The sequence below is a fragment of the Mus pahari genome, chromosome 5 (assembly GCF_900095145.1).
Source record: "Mus pahari chromosome 5, PAHARI_EIJ_v1.1, whole genome shotgun sequence".
Classification (NCBI taxonomy): Eukaryota; Metazoa; Chordata; class Mammalia; order Rodentia; family Muridae; genus Mus; species Mus pahari.
In genome coordinates, this window is record NC_034594.1 from 164,790,349 (window position 1) to 164,814,800 (window position 24,452).

General features: G+C 38.9%; 1 protein-coding gene across 2 annotated transcripts in view; it reads right to left on the reverse strand.

Moving 5' to 3' along the window:
• The window catches only part of Syt14 (synaptotagmin 14), a 142,277-nt gene that overhangs the window by 55,805 nt on the left and 62,020 nt on the right, over window positions 1-24,452 (reverse strand). The window lies entirely within an intron of this gene.

Consider the following 24,452-nt stretch of genomic DNA (forward strand, 5'->3'; position numbering starts at 1 on the left):
TTTCATTCTATGCCATATTAGGAAACATGTCCTCAATTATAAGCCTAGAAGATGTCTCATCTTACTAAAGTTCTACAGGCAGAATACGCGGTTTTCATTCTACAGTATTAAAGCTCTGTAGAGCTAGTTTTTAATGGTCAAATATCTATACATTACATTCAGGACAATATCCTAAGTATTTTTAAGTGTGCTCTACACAAGCCTTAGCAATCCAGCTCCACTCCAGCTATTTACCTCAGCTCTCCAGGATTTAAGACCACTAAGCACAACCACAGCAAAGCAGCAGTGGATTCCTCCCTCACCCAACACCCTTAACTTGCTCTTCCTCTCCCAGGCAATTTTATATACTGTTCTTCAAGAATCATCTTGGTTGTTATTTCTGAAAAATCCAATAGACCATCTTCTCCAGTGCACAGTGCATACACACTGAGTGTTCGTAAGAGCTTCATCCACAGCCCCACTTCCTTGTTATCATCTGCACACACTGCAGGAGTTGCTCACGTTAACCACGAATGCCTGTGCCAGCAAATGCTCTCATGTCTACCTGACAGCTACTAGACAGCTACTAGACAGCTACTAGTGCCTACTAGACAGCTGAGAACACAACCACTAAGGTGCTTTGCTCAACACAAGACAAGATGGTTGTGGTAACTTACTTCTTACAGGACTGGATGGGCAATAAGGTCTCTGGGTCCAAGATCATGAACTTGCACTGGTTTTGTTTGTTTTAAGATTATGATACAGAATCAGTGGGAGCGAGGAGGAAGAACTAGGGAGAAAACTGGAAAGGAGAATTAGGAAAAAAGAAAAAGAAAGTTTAAGAACTCTTCTACTTATAACATATTGGAACAATATACTGATGTGGTAGAAATAAAAATAAAATCATCATTTAAAACATTTCCTTACAAAAATAAATGTGAAAAATATAGCAAGATTAGTTAAACCGGGGCTTTGGATGTAGCTCAGAGTTGAGCAGATGCCCAGCTCGCACCAGAACCTGGGCTTGAGATAGAACCAAAGGAAATACGGTACTTGAAAGGACCCATTGGATAATATAATGAATCTGAAAAAGCGACTGAGGAGTTTCCTCAGGAAATACTGAAGGTATGCTGTTCAGAGATGACCCGGGTAAGCAAACACATATAACGCTAAAGTCACTCCTTCGTTCATTCCTCCTGTGCTACAAGGGGACTTGAACCCAGGGCCTCATAAACACCATACAAGGATTTCACAATCAGCTCAGCCCTTGGTTCTAGTTTAATTCTAAATATACAGAGCAGATATTTCAAACATATTGCCATAAAATTCATGGAATCATTGTAAACATACAACACTTCTGAAGCCAAAACACAGAGGTCTTTGTTATTCCTCAGAAATCTTAACAAAATTAAGCTAGAAGAAAAAAAAGAAAAATCTTTGAGTTAAAAACTATCTGGCTGCGCTGCAGAGACAGCCTAGCCAGTAAAGAAAGTGATTTCTGTACAAGCATAGGATCTGAGTTTGACTTTTACAATTCACATTTAAAAGGTCTGGCATGGTGATGCATGTCTGTAGCCCCAGAGTTGAACAAACAGAAACTGGAGGAGACCCCTGAGCTCTTTGTTGGTCAACCAAATTGATAAGGTCTGGTAAGAAACCTTGTCTCAAAAAGCAGATTGCACCCGAGGCTTCCATATGCACACATAATCATACTCATACATGCACCTGCCCTCACACAAACCAACACATGCATACACATCCAAGGTAAAACTAAAAAGTACATTTTGACATCTTCAAATAACACAAACACAACTCAGTATCAATAGTGGTATCATTTCTTTATTTTATTCAACTACAATGAAACTGACAAATTCTTCCTTGAATTTAAGGGAGGATTGTTGGAAAATTATAATTGTGATTTCACTCAATTTTATCAATTATATTAATATATATATGCTTATCACTTATCTTCATGTTCAAAATTCAAATTTATCCTGCATAATATATAAACATATAAGTGATTAACAACATCAAGGAATTTCTACTTTTGTCTAAGAAGAAGAAAATGATATTAGATTCACCTTACAGCTATACTCAAATGTAAAACTGGATTAAATCGGGGCTTTAAAGATGGCTCAGTGGTTGTTGGACATTTGATCACTCTGTGAACCACAAGATTGTGTTATTTACTGAAAAAAAAAAATGTTTCCAGTTGTGGAGTGGCTCAGCCTTAGCATACACCTTTAATCTCTCTGGTTAGAATATAGCCATGACCTAGAATATAGTATACACCTTTAAACCCAAACAATGCTTGTAGAAGGAACCACCCACGTTTGAAAGTAATGTCTAATTGAGTGACAAACTGATGAATCAGAGAAAGATTTGAGAGAATAGACCATGCCCAACTCTCACAAGAACAGAGAGAAAAGAGGACTACTTAAGAGAGAGCAGCACAGAGGGAAAAAAAAAAGAGGGATGGGCACAGTTTTACCAGGAGAGTTTTACAGAGACAGGTTGCAAGGAGAAACTAAGGTAGACACACGTAAAGACAGAACAAGCCAGATAATGAGGAGTCAGAAGATTAGAACATATCACCATAGTATGAGGCTAAGCAGAACATTTCAGTCAGAGGCAGGGAGAGAAGCCAGATTGAATCAGTCCGCTTAGAGAGGAGGTTGAGTCAGAACAGCTGAGTTGAACCAGCCAGCTAGAGTTCAGAAAGAGCGACAAATGGTGAGCTTATTCAGCAGCACATTTCAGAGACTGAAAACATTCGCCTAGATTATACTGTATGTAGGCTAGAAGCTTTCAGGACTCGGCCTGGGTTAGCAGACAGAAGCATTAAGTCTCCAAAATGACAATCACTACAGGCAAATAAAAGATACTTTAACACTCAGTTAAAAGCACTGGTTGCAGAGGACCTGGGTTTAAGTGTCAGCATCCACATGGCTGCACAGAACTATCTGTAACTCCATCTCCCGATGATCTGATGTTGTCTCCTGGCCTCTGCAGGCACCAGGTATGCTGAGTGCAGATGTACACGTTGGCAAAAACACCCAAATATGTAAAATAAGGATTAAAATACAAAACTGGACAAAATACAGAAAGCAAATATTTTTAAAGTAAGAAACATGACCCAAACTGGGAATAGGCCAGCTTTGCTATGGACATCCTAATCCCTGGAATGTGGGAGGGCTACAGTATTGCTGTGCTCAGGAGGTGGGCAGCTCTGAGACAGAGAGGGGATGATGCTGATGGGCTGGAAACTCAAGGGGACCCTAGCAGTCTGTGAAGAGGACCAGGAGTCCCCACCCTACCATACATAGCACAAAAAGTAATGCCCAAGGCTCACCAGAAGGCAGGTGTTACTACACAGCAGAGTTCCTTCTAGTGACTGCTAGCTAAGCATGGCAATGAATTAGGTCCTCTACTTCTAAAATATATGTGCTGACTACTTTGTTGTTAATTTGATACAAGTTAAAGTCATCTGAGAAAGAAAACTTCAGTTGAAAGAAATGCCTTCATAAAAATGGCCAATAGGAAAGTCTGTAGGGGATTTTCTTTATTGATGATTAGATATGGGAGCTCTCTGTGGGTAGTGCTACCCCTGGAAAGGCAGCCCTGGATGGTATATTAAAAAAAAAAAAAATCAGGCTGAATAAGTCATGGAGAACAAGCCAGTAAGAAGTACTTCTTCATGGCCTGTTTCAGAGCCTATCTCCAGGTTTTTGCTCTGAGTTCCTGCCCTAACTTCAGTGACAGAGTGTGGCCTGAGAGTTGTAAGCTGCAATGAACCCCTTCCTTCCCAAGTTGTTTTTGGTCATGATGTTTTACCACAGTAACAGACACCCCAACCAAGACAATATGTTCTACTGACTTATGGAAAGTAAAATCCAGCTCCTTCGGTGAGTCTTAATAAATGCCTGCAATTGGGTCATCACGACCACACTTGAGATAAAAAAAAAAAACAACAAGTTTATATCCCTGACTGATCCTGTTCATTCCTTTGTCTCCAATGAATCCAGCTCCAGGGCAACTTGCGATTTTTTTTCAATATTTCCATTCCTTTTCTAGAATGTCACAGAATCAGAACCACTCAGAATAGCTGTATCTGACCTTTTCCCCTTTCATAAATGCTGCCTCTGCAATTTAACTACGTTGTCGAATTTGTCTAGAGTTTATGTATTTTAATTACTATTCTATTGTAGGAAGCCCACAGTTTAAATACTTCCCAAGTGGTTGTACCACTCTGCCTTCAAACCAGCCGCATGTGAAGGGGTCACCTGTTTCTTTTCTTCTTTAACACTGGCACTGGCAGTATGTTAAGTTTTATTCCCTCCAGCTCATTGTGTGAAGGAACCTCGGTGTTTTGACTGTACACTTCCCTGGGTGACTAATGGCTTGAGCATCTTCTCTGTGTTAATTGTCCATTCATAAATTTTCTCTGGTGATGCCTCTGTCCAAACCCTGCACATTTTAGAGACAAACTGATGACTTCTCATTATTGATTTGGAAGAAATCCTTATGAAAACCTTACATGGTAGCCTACTATGTCACCCAGGCTAGGCTGACATCCTAGGAGTCCCCCTGCCTCCAGAACTAATTCCATAATCACATGCATCTGAACACCACCATACCATCCTTTTCAGAGAGTTATAGCTCCCTGAAACAGATGTGTAGTTTCATACCTCACTGATACCATATACAGTATTTGCTACAATTACACTTTTGTTTTTACTGCTCCAGTCCTGACATAGGCTTTCTGGTCTATTAACAATTCCTTCCTTTGTGTCAATATTTTTTACCTAATTCCCTAGTACTTAGCACACTGTGTAATTATTCTTAGAAACAATTTTCCCAAAAGACAAAAAAAAAAAAACCCAAAAGAAAACAATTTTTCCAAATCTTAGAAAGGTATCACTTCACACTCACAGCATGTCTGTAGTAATGAGTACAAAACCAGGTTGACACGGTGTGTGTAAACTAGAATCTCCTATTACTGATAAGAACGCCTGAGAAGCGACACGACTTGTCAATAATTTAAAGACACTTTGATGGCCAATTTCATATTCACGATATACGGAAATATGTTCCTACATAATGTTCTGTATACACATATTCCAGCAGCTTATTTAAGGCTACCAAAAAGTAGAAGGATGCTAAGTGTCTGTCAGCGATGAGATAACAACAGAAAGCAGGCATCTTTATAAGAGAAGCCCATTTAGCCATACAGAGAAGAGGCAAGAGCCACAGAAAGCCGCTTACTGTGCTTTCCAGCTATACAAAAGGTGAAGAAGAGGAACACATTCAGTGTGAGTAATGGTACTGGTATCAAACACAGTAGCTGCTAGAACTGTGCTTTTGATTGAATGAATATTAGTGGTGAGTGCTAAGAATGCCCTAACAAGGGGCTGGTGAGATAGCTCAGTGGGTAAGAGCACCCGACGGCTCTTCCGAAGGTCCGGAGTTCAAATCCCAGCAACCACATGGTGGCTTACAACCACCCATAACAAGATCTGACGCCCTCTTCTGGAGTGTCTGAAGATAGCTACAGTGTACTTACATATAATAAATAAATAAATCTTTAAAAAAAAAAAGAATGCCCTAACAATTGTACCATTCTCTGAAAACATTAAATGAGTGAATCGCATGACATGAGAATTTTGTACCTCAAAAATCTAAGTACACACATACACACACACACACACACACACACACATTATCAGGGTTTGAGGAGGGAAAACTGTAATATTCTCACAACACAGAGTCTCAATCGATAAATTACCAAACACGTGATAGTTTCAGGCAATATAAAGTAAGACAGAATCTTTCTATCAAGAAGCTTAAAAATTGTTTAACCAAGGGAACACAAATAAATGGAAGATAAAAGAATTAATAAAATAATATCATTAAATTATATCTATTACACTTACCATGTATTTTTTACTGAAACAAAGGTATTTTTTCACATCTAGGTTCCAAATAAAAGACTTTAATAAAATTCAATTTTTACTTCATCTAAATCATAAAATAAAAATCTGGCAAATGACTGAATATGCAAATTCACATTGTAACTGATATAAAACACACTAAAGACTGAATATAGAATCATCTTAAGCCCTACTGAGCATGTGTTTTGGGTGAATGTGTGTTCAAAGACAGAATATTTTTTGCTATAAATAAATTATTTATAAAATTTTATGCTTGTTATTACATAAAATGAAAAATAATGTTCTTTAAAAAAAAGCATGACTGTTCTGCCGTGTGAAATACACTTAAGTTTTATACTGGATGAAATCAACACTATGACCTGTTGGAGGGTATACACTAATAAAGACAAAAAGGAGAGCAAAAACTTAGCTCCTGTTCACTATGTTCACGAACGACGCGATTTCAATACTGTGAGGATGAAACAATGAAGTTCCATTTACGTTTTATATGAAAAGACTTCAGACATTCTGAGGATTCTTTTTTCTTCATTTTTATAATACCAAGTAAGCAGACATCTCAGAAATAGATGTTGAAACAGTAGCAATTTAGGGTTATGAAGCAGCTAAGTGCCTCACAATGTTGATGTAATACAGCAATTATAGATCTTTGATATTCAGCAAAAGGCTTTGTTTCCTTGTTATTCATAAAAAAACTGTATACAATAAGAATATCTCTGTATTTTCAAAGAAAAGGACTCAAATTTTATAAGGTCTTTGCATTAATGTTTGACCACTGAACTCAGCATTGAAATCTATTATTTTATAACTAAAAATAAAATGAAAAACTAGGAGGGGGAAAGGTGGGAAAATGTTAGAATTTTGATTAGCAATCACAGCTGCACCAGAATTAGTTTCTATAGCAACAGGAAGAAATAATGTGTTGAACTGCAATGCAACACAAGATGATTCTTTATAGATTGCAACTCAAAAGAAAATCTTTGAAGAATTCTGTCTTAAAAGAGTTATTAATCTTTTATCCACCATAATTTTCTAAAAGAAAATAATCATTCCTGTCTACTTTTCCTAAATTATTTTAACTCATTCAAATTTAATATGCCCCCAAACTGATTGAAAATGTAATATACCTCAACAGTTAATAATTTGGGCAACTGTCTCCTTTGCATTTAAAATAAAACCGCATGCAGCCACTGCTAGACCCCTAAGATGGTGCTTTATTTCCTGACAGTTCAGTCCCTGCCAGGAAAGGCGAAAGGGCACTGCTCTGAATAAATGATGGTTCTGTGGTGACATTGGAATGACAAGCATTCCCTGCATTTTCATCAGTAAGAGGCTAGGCCTCCCTTCCATCAGCGGGCACCCTATGTCCACAGTGTGATTAAGAAAGGGCCAGCTGTGAGCACTCCCTGCTCCTCTCCTCTCCATCTTCTGAGCTCAAAAGTGTCTGTTCCTAACAGTGTATGGTGTTATCTCATGGCACCTCCTCTACTTCTACACAGCTTTGGCAACTAATTAAAAGTGTATGCTCGAACCCTTCATGTCCTTTGCCCTTTTAATGAGACCCTTTACCGTGGCTCCAGCCTCTGAGTTCCAGAGCAGCTTGGGAGTTACTATGGAAACCAGTGACAAGCATTCTCCCCAGCTGCTTTCTGTGTCTCATCAGACATAAGAAAACTGACGTGGCACCAATCAAGTAATCCAGATACTACGAATTTTTAATTCTCTTGCTATTTAAGCTTTAAAAAAATATATATATATCTTTTAAATTAACCAAATCATCAAGCTAGTAATATTATTATTTTTTAAATTTGAAAAAAAGAACAGAGTAAAAAATATGGGCTGTTATTATTAAGGCTTTAAAGCATACACATTAAAATAATATTTTATATCTAGAATAAAATCTGAGATTTGATAAATTTCAGAAGTAAAAACTTCTACCTCTATTAAAGTTAACATCCCATAGGTACAGTCATATGGCTGGATCACATCATAAGACAGCTACATGTATGAATGGACACAGTTGGCTCAGGGCTAGGTACTGGCTTATATTAAAAAAATATCACTGCAAAACAGAATAAATGGTTTGTGTGTGTGTGTGTGTGTGTGTTATTAGGCAAAATTGTCAGTAAAAATTATTTGGACTTTGTCAGAAATAATCTCATTCCATCTTCTACTTCCCTCTTTAGCAAACTAACAATAAAATATTTATTTTTAAAACCTCATACTACCCAGAGAGCTGAAGGGGATTGAAGCCCCATAGAAGGAACATCAATATGAACTAACCAGTACCCTCAGAGTTCCTTGGAACTATACCACCAATCAAAGAAAACACATGGTAGGACTTGTGGCTCTAGCTATATATGTAGCAAAGGATGGCCTAGTCAGTCATCAATGGGAGGAGAGGCCCTTGGTTCTGTGAAGGCCTATGCCCTAGTATAGGGGAATGCCAGGACCAGGAATGGGAGTGGGTGGGTTGGGGAGCGGGGGGGTGGGGGGAGAGGATTTTCAGAGGGAAACTAGGAAAGGGGATAACATTTGAAATGTAAATAAAAAATATCTAATAAAAAAAGAAACAAAATAAAACCTCATACAAAGAATAAGATTTTTTATGATAAAAAATAATTGCTATTAAACTTGGCTTGTACATTTTTTTTTGCATTTTTTTTTGTCTGAAAGTCTTTTTAAAATGTCAATATGACATCACAGAAGGTAAGGCAAAATATCCTAAATTTATTTTTGAAGACAAATGAACACATATTTTCTTAAATTTGTCACAGTTTAAGCTCTCATGTGACCAAAGAACTTACAATTGCAACACAGCAAAAACAAACAGAAATACCTAAGAATACGCAAAGCCAAGGGTTAGGTGACAACAGTGGCTAAGGTAAAGTGCTTTCTTGTTATAAAAGCATGAGGACCCAAGTTCAGATCCTTAGCACCCATGTAAAAATGTCAAGTGCAGCAACCCTGTGCTGGGGAGGCTACAACAGGAGGATCACTGGGCTCCCGAACCAGCCAGTCTCACCTAATCTGTAAGTTCCAGGTTTAGGGAGAGACCTTATCTCAAATAATAAGGTAACGAACAATTGAGGAAGGCATCCATACTGATTCCTGTCTCAACACACACACACACGTCACACGTCCTCTCTACATACACATACTGAAACATATACAGACTCATGTACACAAGAAAAAAATACAAAGTTTCAGTTTGACACTATATATTCCACAGATGTGGCAAGCCCCCTCTTAATGCCTCAGATTTCTCCCCTGACACACACAGAGTATCTTCATCAAGAGATCTATCAAAAGAAACCGTAAGAATAATGGTATCAGACTACCCAACCTGAATGAGAATTACTTGAGTCAAAAATAATGTTATCTTCTTAATTCTTATCAGGACCCACAAGTAATATTTAATTACTTTTTCTCTATTTCAGAAAATTGTATAGAGAAAGTCTGGAAAAATACATAGATCCAAGTTTCCTTACTGAATTGACAAGCAGAGGAGACTCAGCCACACAGACAAAGCGGGTACTAGAAAGAGTGCTTGGGGAGCCAGAGAAGGGGTCTGTGCTAACCAGCCCCACATGACTTCAGTGGCCTAAGTGTGCCCCACTGAACAGTACACTCTACTTAAACTGAAATTTGACTGTTGCCCGTCTTTTCCTCCTATTGCTTCTTATTGCCTCCTATTGCTTTATATTGCTTAATATAAACAGGCATTTACCTTTATATTAGACATTACACAAGTCACTCAAACTCTGCTTCAGAAGAGTACCCATCTGTAAAGACTTTAGTGGGGAGATAAAAACCAGTAACAAACACAGGAACCTGCCATCAGTGTGTGTTTATGCATCCTGAGCCCATCCATGTTTATAAGACGAAGACAAAAGGCAAATTTCAATTTTAACTATCACGGACTCCTAACATTAGCAGGTCTATAGCCTTCCCTGACAACATTGCCAACTGAGACCAAGAGTTCAAATACATGGAGCACATTTCCCATTCAATCCACGATGCACACACATTCAGCTCAGTGCAGACTTGCTGCAAACCTTCAAGTGTAATACTGGTAGAACAGTGAGGTGAATCTCAATAATATAATCTGAAGTATATCTGCTGTGCACAGCATGTAGTTGATCCTGCTAGTTTGTTATTTAGACAATACTATTATATGCTTCGGGTATTAATTTTATTCTCAATGCTATTTGATAAATGTCTTGTTTTGAACCTTTTATTTTCTGTTTTCAGGGAACTTCTGGGATAGCATTTGAAATGTAAATAAAGAAAATATCTAATAAAAAAAAGAAAGTATCAAATAACTAAAAAAGAACCCAACTCAAAAATGTGTAAAGGACCTAAACATTTCTCAAATGATATACAGATGTGTCCAATAAGCACATGAAAAGATATTTACAAGTATCACTCAATTAGGAAAAACCACCCAAACCAGAAAAATGCTACTTCACACTAACACAATGGTTACTACTAAAAAGGAACAGGATCACAAAATAAAAAGCAGTGAGCCATACAGAATATGTGGCCCCCATGGACTGCTAGTGGGAATGGAAAGCTGTTCAACTAATGTAGAAAGTTCTATACAATGTGAAATACAGACTTATCAAATGGCCAGCCCAGCTAAGCCATCCCTTAGGAGAAAGCAGAAGTTTAATCAGATCTATGTACTGTAATGTCCACAGCTCATGACAGCCAAATGGGAAACAAAACTCAAGTGGAGGAAAGTATAAACAAAATGTGGTATGTACTATTATCAACTACTTACTATAGTCGATTATCTAGGCATGAAAAGAAATAAAGCTCCAACACATGCTACAACATGGGTAAACTCAGAAGACATTATGTTAAATGAGATTCAAGACACAATAGGACACAGACTGAATGATCCCACTTATATGCACTCTTTATTCTACGCAAATTTGAGACAGAAAGCAGCAAGTAGTTATCAGTGACTGAGACAAGAGGAACACAAAAGTTGTTGTTATTATTATTATTTTATTAGTAGAATATTCTGGAACAGATAGTGATAACAGTTGTACAACAATGTGAAAGCACTCAGCATGATAATGGCAGATTTTTATATTGGTATTTTATATTTTGGTTACTGTGCCTCAATTAATGGAAACAAATAACTAATTAAAAAATAATGTAATTCTCAGAATGCCACAACTTGAGTAAACCTTGAAAACTTTCATTCTATATCACTTAAAACACAAAACCATAAAAAGGTAAATAGTAGATAATTCTACTCACATGAGGTCCTATATAAATGATGTAAATGATGTAAATTTATGCCATATATGTTTTATCATAGTGAAAAATTAAAACAAAACTTTCTTACTAGAAAGATTTAAAATCTAGCTTTCAAGAGATGTGGTAGGAGAATGGATAGTGAAAATAGAGACTTCTGCCAAACTAACTTTTAAAATGAACTACACTGAGGGGAGGAGTTAGTTCACAGAAACTAAATATTAGAAAGGCATTGTATCCAATTAGGTAAAATTGAAAAAAACACTAAAACACAACAGACCCAAGACAAAGTGGAGGGTTAGAGGCAGGGCATTGTTTGCATAGGGAATGAGAAGACATGAAGCTGCATGATTAAAAACACAAGACAGGCTTCATATTCAACTGCTCTAGCTAATCCCAGTCAAGGCCAAATGAAAAGCAAACACACACACAGACACACACATGCACACATTACATGGCTGTTATGACACGAAGTAGAAGGACGGGTAAAATGAAAAGCTATTCTGGAACAAGGACTGTGAAACTTCACACTGATCACTAAGACCAGCACTAAAGGGTGGTCAAGAAACATCCCATGAAAGCTCACTGTGATCTCATCAAAAATAGCACCAGGACTGCTTTACAATTCATCTCTAAGGACTGGTGCGAAGAATAATGGGAAATCTGACAAAATTCTACAATATTGACACTGCAACTGGGAAATTAATTAGAATCAAGTTAAAAATAGACATAATCTCAAAAGAAAACTGAGCACATGACAAAAATAGTATTTTACGTCTATAATTACAAATGAGATTGTTCAGCAAATAATATAGTACAAATGGCTAAACACTGTGTAAGTCTGTTGTTCAGGCTCCACTTCCCTGCCCATATGGTATGACCTACCCACAGTCACAAATACTGGATCCTAATGGGGAAGCAAGGTGGACACCTCAGGTGGCAAGTGAGCATGAGAACAGACTTGGGGAACAGGCTTCAGTGAGACAGCTCATTTTAGTGGGAGGAACAAAGGCTATTCAAACCTTTGAGTAGGAACTATCCAGGTAAGTGTACATCATTGGCTGGAGTCAGGGTGCCTAAGTTTGCAAAAGGAGGAATTGCAGGTGTTACTGGACATGATCTTACAAGGGAAGAGGAAATTCAGCCTAGCTGCTTGCTTATTTGAAGTTCACTGGTTAGGCAAAGTTAAGGTCACAGGTCTATGTGCACTTGATCATGCAGGCCTGGGACATGGCAGGGGGTGGGACGGGCAGTAATCCTACTCCTGCTGATCTCAGGACGAGATTTCCAAATCTGGGCTTTGGACATGACTATACTCCACTCTTGCTCCAGGCTGCTTCCAACTGTAACTTTAATTTTTTTCAAAACCTACTTTTAATGATGGTTCTTAAACACTTTAACCTCCCTTGTAGCCCATCACCCATCAGAGGTAGTGGAAAAGAAAGGATATGGGGGGAGTGGACCTGTTTGGAAAGGTTCTTTGGAGCAACTCTCATCTGTGTTGTCTGAAATCGGCAGTTCAGTTCACAGGTGAGCAGTGGCAACTCGATCCACTTGCAAACACTTCACAGATACACCAGCAGTCCAGTTTGGTAGAGTCAGAATAGCAAACATGAATCAACAGTGGTGTCACTACATAGCAGAGATAGCCAGGCCTCTGCCTTCACACAAGTCAGCAGGAGGGACCCAGAGGGATGCCAGAAGCTCTGGCTGTACCTTTCTCAGCAAATTGGAGACCAGTAAAGATGAGAGACCCACAAGCGTTGCACAGCTAGCTGTACTAGGAAGCCAACCTCAGCCCTGTCACTATCCGTCAAGTTCTATTTATACCCTAAAAACATGGCACGTCCTCCACCGGTCTTGCCTCAGCTCTTACATCTGTCTCAGCTGATATCACTCTGCTAATCAGCCCGAGTCCCCAGAAGTGGCAAGAAACTACAGCACACCACCAGAAAGTTTTTGGTGTTTTGCTCTATGGAGTCCCAAAAATTGTAGCTCAAATTTGCAATGTAAGGGGGACTAATACATGTATGTTGTTCGTGTCCTTTCACATGCTTGCTTTAACAGAACATCCTTTTACCTATGTCTGCTTCAGTGAAACATTCCTTCACAAGTCTGCCTTAGTCTTTCACCTGTGTTTACTTTAATGAAATGTTCCTTCATGTGTTTGCGCCAGCAAGACACCATCCAACACACTGACCTTCCAAAGAACACTTAAAGTTTCCACTTCACCCCATGGCTCCACAGTTCCTCGGTCCCCATATAAGTACTCAATGCAAGACAAGACAGATCTAGATCAAAGATGCACAGTCAAAGCTGAAAACTCCTAAAGCTGAATCTTTAGATTTGTGTGTTTAATTGTAGTATCTATAGAATTCAGCAAACTAGAAGGGGAACATTAGTGAGTAGGGAGGGGAAAGAAAGATTGTGAGGGACTAGGGATAGTAGAACACATATGACATGAAGGAAAAATATAGAATAATGGGGAAAGAAATGGAAAGGTAAGGTGGAAGAGGGGTAGGGCAGGACAAAGTAACTAAGGATGTTTGGAAAAGCCATATGAGAACCTACCACTTTGGGAGTGTGTGTGTGTGTGTGTGTGTGTGTGTCAGTATGTACATATACACATATTCAGTTGTATCCCAGAAGCTTTGTGTTGCCAAATAAAAAGTGCAATGCAAAGTATAGAATATTCTCTGCTGGTTGTTGGTCAGAGGTACCTTGGAGACCTTCAGAACAACCCGACTACTGTCATTGTTCTTGGTTTCTCATCAGAAATTGATAAGATCCTATTGCTGTTGGGATCACAATCATTGATCACAGGACATGGAGAAACCAAGTTAGTACTGATCTGGAAGATTCCTCCCTCGGGCTAGCTCCCATAGTACTGGATGATGCTATGTGGTCATCAACTGTTATGAATCCCAAGAACTGCAACAATGACCAGCATGGTAACGTATCAATGGAGGCCATAGTGGCACAGTGCTACATGGGTAGCCAACCACTTTCTAGTTCAATTTTTGGCCCACTTCATAGGCAGAAACACAACCCTGCTACTACTAATCTGGCCAAGAATCCATGTTGAAGAGCTTACCGCCCCTAGGGTAAGCCTACTACTATTATTTTGTTAAGGGAACACAGTATCAGTCTTCTATGAATGAATGAATTACCAATGAATTAGTACAGTTTCTAGATTTCATGGAGAAGTTTCCTTGTGCAGAAGGTGGTTAATGCAGAAATTGCAAATAGTCTAATTGCATAGAATGTTATGACAGACTGCTCAGATACAAATAGGACATCTATATCACACCCATTTCAGAAGGTTTAGGGACCACCTTTGAAGAGAGGGCAGAGAGAACAGAGCAAACCAGTGCCTTCTGAACTAACAGAGCTGCTACACTCATGAACTCATTCACAGCAGTGTGGTTATCCGCATAAGACCTACATAAGTTTAAGCCAGTCAACAGTCTGGCGTGGAGGGGGAAGGGGCTCATGAAGCCCCTGCACGTGAGCACGCGCACACACACACACACACACACACACACACACACACACACAACTGAGGAGCTATGCACAGTTGCTGGCTACTGGTGGAGGAAGAGAAAGTCAGTTGTCTACCTTCTAGTTGGTTGACCCTACCAGCGGGTGGCCCCACCTCCAGAAGTATATGACAAACTAGAATCAATGAGATCAATGGATTATTAAGACAAAGAAGGAAACATGACATTGCAGATGATATGGAGGGAGTAGAGGATCTAGGAAGAGTTAAGGGATGAAGTTGGAGATGAACCTGATCAAAATATATAAAATTATCAAAGAATTATTCAAAGTTTTTTTAAATCAATGAAGTATAAATAAAAGTATACTAAAAAGAAAACCAAAGGCAAGTGGCAAAAAAGGAAAAAAAATTAAATTTCTTTAACATGACTAAGTAAAATGTAAAAAGTTGAAATCATGAAAATAACAAAATTGGCTGTGGTAGTACAAGCCTGTGAGCCTAGTATGTGACAGGTAGAGGGAGAAGATGCATGAATTTCAGACCAGGCCAGGCTAGATAGACACAATTTATAGGCCAGATGCTGGGACTCCTTCTTATAAAATAAAAATTAAAAAATATTTACCACATGCAATAAAACAGATATTTTAGTGTCCATGAACTCTTATTAATCAGTAGGAAAATTAGTATCAATTCAAAAGAAAATGGATCAAATTTACTAAATTACGATCAAATATATATACACATACCACTTAGCACATAAACTATAAAACTACAACATTCAATATCAAAACTCTAGAATTAGATATTATTTCAGAATTAAACAGCTATTATTACAGTTTTAAAGACAATGTATAGCTAGAATGATATAAAATATGTCAAAGATAAAATCTGTACATAGAATCAATTGTTTTTTCCCACTTTAAAGTGAGAGTGAAAAGTACAAAATTTTGAGGCCAGAATGCCAACTATTCTTTGTAACACTGTAATCTTAGGGAAAACAAACAAAAAACAAAATAAAAAGACATGTTGACAGGAAGGTGGTATGATAAAGATCAAAAAATTTCTGACTTAAAAAATGGGTGGGAAAATGCCTAAGCTGACAACCTATGGAAGGAAATCTTTATCTACCTCCACATTATTATGCTCTTATTCCCAGAAGTCCATAAAATGAGAGAAGAAAGTACCTCTGCTCTGCAGAGACCACCCCTGCACAGCTTCACACGGCAAACATAAAACTGATATACAGTCGGTTGTTACAGGCAGTGCCAGGTACTTAGCATTCAGAACACATCCACACTACCACCCAAAGGCTAACGCAGCACACTCAGCCATCCATCATCCAACCAGTGTTCTCAGGCTGTAGCTCTAAGTCAGTGTTGCTACTGAAAAGCCAGGCTGAGACCTGAACATGAATAATCTGTCCCTCATTTTTCTTTCTAAGCAACAGGTTGATATTTTCTACCATACTTTGCCAAAAATGCAAAATTATTGTAGAACAGATATTTACTGCTATTGAAAAAGAAACAAGTAAGAAACAATAAGTAGTCTGAGAAAATAAATTCTAAGTAATCGAAGAGACAAAACAGAATTTGATCCAAATAGCAAAGCTCAGAAGATAACACTAGATCATGTGACATTTCAATAACCAAAACAAACATAAAGTTACAAATCCAAGCTGGGTGCCACGTTGAGAACTGGGATTTCCTTTTAAGATACAGTTTAGTTTATGATTTATACAACTAAGTTTATTTTCACTTAAACTGCCTATTAGTCCTATTACTACATCTCTAAATCTGATAGAAACAACCAAAGCTTAGAAAGATGTGAATCTATCAAATGAAGTCGAGGTTCTGGTAAGACAGCATGCCAGAGAAAGCAACGGATCTATCACATGGCTTCTGGATGTCTGTCTGCTTCAAAGTGGACGTTTGCTCTTAATGGAATGAGAAAGACAACCAAGATCTATCCTGAGACAACTAAAAACATACATGTTCATCAATGACCTGAAATGTGAATCACATTGATGAGCCTCAAAGTTAAAGCTCTCAGAAGCAAAACTAACTGTATATTCTGTTAAATATTCACAGAAGCTTCAAACTTAGCTAGACATTTAAAGAAACATTCTAGATACAACCAACATCACTGCTCACATGACCAAACTACTCAATTACGAAATTTTGTGTCAGATCTACTCAGCACTATGGACACACCAAATTCTCAATGATTACAGATACATCCTCAACCATGACGGTCCATTAACATGAAGATGCAGTAATAATATTTGTGAGGGAATCAATGCGATAGAGGTTCCAACAGTATCTGATGTAATGAAAAAGATTCATTTGGCAGGCCTTTGGGAGATTCAGTGAAGACACGAAGGCCAATTTATGTAGATGAAAATAATCTCAGGGACACAAAAGCGACTCCCTCAGGCCTTTGAGGAAAAAGAAAACTTAAATATTCAAATGACATAATAGAGAAAAAATATCTTCATCAACTGAGACCTTTACTGAACTAGAAGCATATAAAAATCACCGTTTGACAAAAGTGTTTAATAAGTGCTCTTTAAGAATATAGGAGGAAAACAAACTTTGAGCAATTCAATCACCAAGTAAAGTTAGAAAAACTGACATAGGCATTTAAAGTCACATCAGTAAGGGGAAGGAAACTGGTCCAGAAGTCAGGCTCATGAGCCAATAACTAACGTGTTCAACTGCACTTAATGTGTTCTGTTCTTTCCCTCCCCTTCCCTCTCCTTCCCTCCCAACTCCTTTCACTCCCCCTCCCTCCCTCCCTCTCTCCCTCCCCTCCTTCCTCTCTCCCTTCCTTTCTCCCACCCTCCCTACCTCCCTTCCCTTTTCTTCCTCTCCAACCCTCCCTTTTTTTTTTTTTTTTTTTTTTTATGACAGGGTTTTTCTGCATAGCCTGGGCTATCCTGAAACTCACTCTATAGACCAGGCTGGCCTAGAATTCAGATCTGCCTGCCTTTGCCTCCCAAGTGCTGGGATTAAAGGTGTGAACCACCACCCAGATCTATACTTCCTTTCTTAAGATGTTACTGTTCCTGAAATTTTCTCATAGTCTGTATGTGTGATTCTATGTTCATGTGTGTAAGTGTGTGTGTGTGTGTGTAGACAGAGACTAGAGAACTATCTTAGATGTCACTCTTCAGGTGTGATAGGTTGGCCTGCCTTCCTTCCTTCCTTCCTTCCTTCCTTCCTTCCTTCCTTCCTTCCTTTTCATCCTCTCTCCCTCCCTCCCTCCCTGCTGCCTACCTTCCTTCCTTCCTAAAACATATTTTCCTACTGTCTTAAGACCTATCAAATAGTCTAAACTATTTAAAACTAAATGAAATCTTGGATTATAAATTACACACCTAGCCTATTTAATTACTTTAGACAGAGACTCATTCTGGCCTTGATCCTTGGCCTCAGTCTTGGATGGTGGTCTTAGAGATGTGTACCACTATACTCAGAAAAGGTTCTTTTCCCCCTTTTTGTAGTGCCTTCTACATTCTAAGCACATACTTTCCCCACCACTTACATCCCAACTTGATTTTGTGCAACTAATTTCACACATTATGTCAGAAGTTATAAAAATGAAATGAAACTTTGAACATTCTCCTCAGGAGTCAGCACCTCAGAACATGAGAACTGGGGTGAGCCTTACATAAAACTGCCTGATCTGGCCTTCAAAATGAGTAACCGAGAGCTGGCTCCACACTAAACCAGCACAGGTTACAGTGCTAAGATTAGATGCCATTCCTGCCAAGGAGACTGCTAAATATAGACCAGCACAATTGTGCCCAGGGCTCTAGCCCCTCACCTGTGTTAAGAAAAAGAAGAGGGAGATGCTTACAACTTTTGCATGGTGACTCAAACACAGCAGGAGTTAAGGCTTGGTTCAAGCAGAGCTTCAGCTCCCTCTCCCACATGCAACTGCACAGTACCTGTCACTCTACTTCCTACCTCCCAGTTGCCAGCTCCCTCTTCTCCATCCTGAACTGGTCAGACTCGTATCCACTGCTGTATGGCAGGGTGAGAAGGACCCAGCAAAAGCACTGTAAGCTAAAACCATTTGCAAAGATACCTGAGAGTGTCTGGCAAGTTAAAGGGCAAAGTGAGTGACACATTTCTAAAAGTGTATGAGATGTTTACTTTCACAACAGAAGGAAGGCATTCCAGGGCATAGGATGTGAGGTCAGAGAAAAGTGGTAACCTCCATGTATTGGAAGCCCTCCCTGTGCCAATCTATCCCAGAAGCTCTACTAGCAAGGTATCTCCTCAGAAGAAAACATGCTGCACATGGACTGAAAGAGCATGCCCTTGAACTGTTAAGACTTCAGACCTCAATACTCTGAGAGGTGTCCCCAAACCCATAACTCATCCTATCTCCTGTAGAAATAAGTGTTATGCCACAGCAATAACTGCCGATCAGTGCAGTTCAGAAGGGAGCTGACAACACATCATGGTTGGCTGGACCAGACAGAGAACAACCAGGAACACAGAAGACACACGCAGAAGACACACAGAGGGTGGTAGTCTGTCCTGATTGGAGGGACACACTGGTACTCCTAGAATGCTTGATACTGGCAGGACTGGAATGCAGACTAGAGTCTATCAACACCATCATGATTACCTGGAAACAGGTACCCACATACAGTGAGAAAATGGAGAATGACTATGTTCCCTGGCACTGTCAGGGATTATGTTCACAATAACTGACTCTATTTTTATTTTCAGTTAGTACAGAGAACAGATCAAAGTCAAAGTCTCCAAACCTAAAACAACAACAGGAAAATAAGATTGCTAACTACTCCCATTTGATCAGTACATACTGTGTCCATGTATCATATCAACACACTATGGTACATATAGTCCAAAATGCCCTATTTCACACGTTAACAAAAGTCTTTGAAATCTTTGAGACAGAAATTTCAACTACCTTGGCTTGATGACTCTAATACTTACTTTTCTATTCTGTAATAAAATACCATGACCAAGGCAACTTACAAAAGGAGTTTATTTAGAAATCCATTCCAAACAATAAAAGGGAGACATGACAGCAAGGCACAAGCATTTTAGCAGAAGCAGGAAGCTGAGGGCTCACGTCTTGAACTAAAGCATGGAGTAGAGAATATGAAATCAGAATGGTGTTTTAAACTCTCAAGCTCATCTTGAGAACAAGGCCACATACCCCGACTCTCCTCATACAGCAGCACCAACTTTGGGCCAAGAGTTCGAATGCCTGAGACTTCAGAGATGTTTCAAACCATCACAAACACTACAAACACTATACACATGTATCAAACTATTACATTCTACCCACACATATCTAAAATTTAATTATAAAAATTTGAACAGTTATACTTCTAATCTGAGAATCAACATTAACATCCTATTTGTGTCTACAAGCTGGAAAAGCATGACAATATTTACGCTATATGTCTATGTCTCTACATCACTAGTTCTCAACCTTCTTATCGCTGCAACCCTTTAATATAGTTCTTCACGTTGTGGTGATTCCCAGCCATAACATTATCTCTGTTGCTACCTCACAACTGAAATTTTGCTACTGCTATGAATCATAATGTAAGTATCTGTATTTTCCGATATAGGCCACTCCTGTGAAAGAGTCATTCAAATCCAAAGCAGTTGTGGCGCACAGGTTCAGAACTACTGTCCTTGATAGACACATATTCTTCATTGCTGGCATGCATATTCATTTCTTTTAGGTTAGCAAGGGTGATCTTAGGAATTCTTGGCTTACACAGCTTTTTGTCAATCGCTAAGAAGTACAAAGCCTACAGGATTTCATATTGGTCCTTATTAATTATGAAGTAATATTCTAGTCTGGTTGGCAGTGGTAGCTTTTGTTGATATCTGTGGTGGTTTCTTTACAAGAACGGGAAATTCCTGTGAGTGAAGTTCAGTGTCATCTCAGACTCTCCAGTTACCAAACGTTTTAGAACAAGATAGCATCTCTCAACCTGTAGCTAGCAGTCCATACTTCTAGGCCTCTACTGTGCATGTTCCTCTAGAAGGAGCCTCAAAAACATCCCTCTGCCCTGCAGAGGTTTGAACACCCACATAGGATGGTAAGCTAAGGTTCCAGCTCCTCACCTTGCTTCATGGAAATGGGTGGTTAACTGGAGCACAGCCGTGAGATTCTTCATGAAACTAGAAGCAGCTTAGGCGCTGAAATTAGTGTTGGCTACTTGACTACTGTGAGAATTTAAGTCTCTTCAAAAAACTAATTGTTATGTGAACATGTTTTCGTTTAATCTCAGGTGTGGGACAAGCAGTGCTTCACACCAGGTGATTCTGATTTGCTTCATGCACTAGCAAGGGCAAGGTGTTTGCCAGCTGCATATAGTTTAATTCTGGGGACTCTGTAGAGGGTATATGTGGGAAAAGTAGAACTGTGTCACCAGACAAAAACTGGGAAGGTTTTACAGATTAAAAAAACCCCGTTATTCTCATATCTGAGACCAGTAGGCATTTCATCTGCTCCTGACCCAGTTTCTGTCCTGGAGCACATAAGGACAGCACCCCCATATGAGGATCATGACAGCTAGTCACATAGCACAGAGTTCTCCATGCCAATGTATCTAGATGGGCAAAAACAGAGGGTTTAGCCAATAAGCTTCTCTTTCTGAACATTCCTTCCTCTAAAAGGTATTTAATCTCTGGTCAGCCCTGAGTAAGTCATACGCACCCATTTTCCACGATGAACAATGAATAAACAGTATATACAAGCAAGGACTGTCTCATCAAGAACCGCTGGGGAGGGGGGGAAGCCTTAGTCTTACAGAGCCACGCTGCCTAAGTCTCCCACAGAAGGCCCCTCTGGGTTCCCAGACATCCACCCCTGAGCTAAGTCAGAGATTCCCCCACACCCTCCAACTCCCCACCCCCACACGCCTGGGAATTTGGGAACCCCTGTCTCTTCGACCTCAGTTTTCCTCTTTTCTCACCTGGGCTTGGGCCTCCATCTTAGGCTACATTCACAGCCTAATGCCTCCAGTTTTGTCTGCCCAGTGGAGTTCACACACCCGTTCCCTAGAACCACAGGTATAGTATATATGAGAGAGCCCTGGGAGGGCCTGAAGCACCTGCTGCTCCCCCTGCTAGTAGAATAGTAGTGGCAATGAAGATTGGACTTGTTCCAAGGAACTCAATGTTCCCTATCAACAGGAAGTAGTCTAAAGAGGTCTATGCCAGCTTTCCCTTCTAATCTTCCTCTCCTACCTAGTGCTGCAGGGTTGGAAGGGGTTGGAGTGGAATAAAGGTTGGAAGAGTGGTAGATATAAGAATCCAATAAAATAGCTAAAACAAAACAAAACAAAAAACAAAAAAATGCTAACACTAGATAGATCTAAAATCATTCTTGGGCTCCTGAAAGAAAATGTAATACACACACACACACACACACACACACACACACACAAAACATACACACACGTATTTAATAAGAATTAAATTGTTTTTTCTGTTAAAGCAAAGTGAAGTAATGAAGTACTCAATTTTTAAAAAAGATTTATTTATTTTATTTTATGTATATCACTACTCCATCTGCATGTACACCTGTGTGCCAGAAGAGTGCCTTAGATCTCATTACAGATGGTTGTGAGCTACCATGTGGTTGCCTGGAATTGAACTCAGGACCTCTGCAAGAGCAGGCAGTGCTTTTGACCACTGAACCATCTCTCCATCCCATGAAGTGGTCAAATTTGATAGGGATAAGTCAAAGATAACAGTTGTTGTTACAAACAAACTTGTCAATAGACAAACAATCCTAGACTACGAATGGATAGTAACAAGAATATGCAACAAAAGAGCAAATGAGCATGACACTAAATAAATGTTAATAAATAATAAATAAATGCCAATGTATTTAGGTGAACACAAAGGAGACACTGGGGAACAGACCACTTAGTATCTAGTATTGGCTAGAAACTGTTTATTCCTGAGAATGTGGAAATGGGCTATAAAATAAAGTACTTTAATGGTCCACTACACACTTGAGTCCTGTCATCCACCTAGAATATGTGCGAAACTGTTCACCTGAAAAAGGTGAGTGTGGTGGTTTCTATATGCTTGGGCCAGGGAGTGGCACTATTAGGATATGTGGCCTTGTTGGAGTAGGTATGTCACCATGGGCATGGGCTTTAAGACTCTTGTCCTAGCTGCTTGGAAGCCAGTCTTCTCTTAGAGGCCTGCAGATGAGGATGTAGACCTCTCAGCTCCTCCTGCACCATGCCTGCCTGGATGCTGCCATGCTCCTGCCTTGATAGTAATGGACTGATTGAACCTCTGAACTTGTAAGCCAGTCCCAATTAAATGCTGTCCTTTTAAGAGTTGCCTTGGTCATGGTGTCTCTCACAGCAATGAAAACTCTAAGATAATCTCCTCAAATTTTAAGATGTGTTTATGATGTTAGCAAATAAGGACTGGTGGTATATCTAGCATTAATGAGGACCTGAGCCAATGACTATAAATCAAATAATTTTAAGACAAACTGGGTAATTTTCTTTGTACTATATAATTCAAGTATTAACTATAATTACAATTAAAATGTTTCTCAAGAGCAAATAAATGTACTATAAAAATTTCATAACATAGTATAATCAATGAAGACAGAATTTCATAAAGACTTAGAATTTCTAAACTCATGTAGAAAATGTTCTACCTCAAACAGAATTTAAAAACAGGTACCTCCACAAGCAACCTCAATGTGGACTTCCACATTCTAAATCCAAATGCTACCTCCAGGCAGCCAGGCAGTTAGTTACCCTGACTCCAAATACTACTTCAACCATAACATTGGAAGATGAGAATCTGCATTTCATTTGAACTTTTTTTATTCATGTTAATGTGATTTTTATATGTAATACAAAAAATTATTTTTAAAATGAAATATTTTCATAAATGAACTTTTCAAGTTATGCTATGTCTTTTTATTCATCTTCCAACTGGGTATATCTTTATTGGTACTTTAAAAAATATTTCATTTATAGGTTAGTGAGGTGGCCTAACAGGCCAAAGTGCCTAGCCTTAGAAGACTTGCAACTTAACTTTAATACTTGGAACCACAACAGAAGTAAACTTACTCCTAAACGTTGTCCTCTAACCTTCATACACACAATGCGGAAAAAACACACACACTCAGACACACAATTACACACACTAAATAAAACAAAATTAAAATTCAAAACATTTTATTTGTGATTAACATGTACTGACTGTAAATATTTATTAATGATGTTCAGTGTGTGTGATCTGATGACATGAGCATTGATCAATCTACTTCACCCTCCCTGTTTATCAATGCAAATTTATTGTCACTCCAAAGACAGACAAATGATCAAAGGAAGCGTTTTTCAAAGCCTTAACAGATAAAAATTCTTTCAAAAATGTTGGTAGTATTAGTCTGGTTTCAAATTTCATTTAATTTGAAAGAGGGAAAATAGAAACAAGTGAGAGCAAGGAAAATGTGCCTTTTTCTCAAGTGCACTGGATTTACAAAACTGAAATGTGTTAGCTTGAAAGTAAGGAGGACCCAAAATAAATGAAGTCCCAATTAACTACATTCAAAACGTACACACACACACACACACACACACACACACACACACACTCAGGGGTTGGGAGGGAGGAAAGAGAGATATACATACATACATACATACATACAGAGAGAGAGAGAGAGAGAGAGAGAGAGAGAGAGAGAGAGAAGGAGAGAGAGAGAAGGAGAGA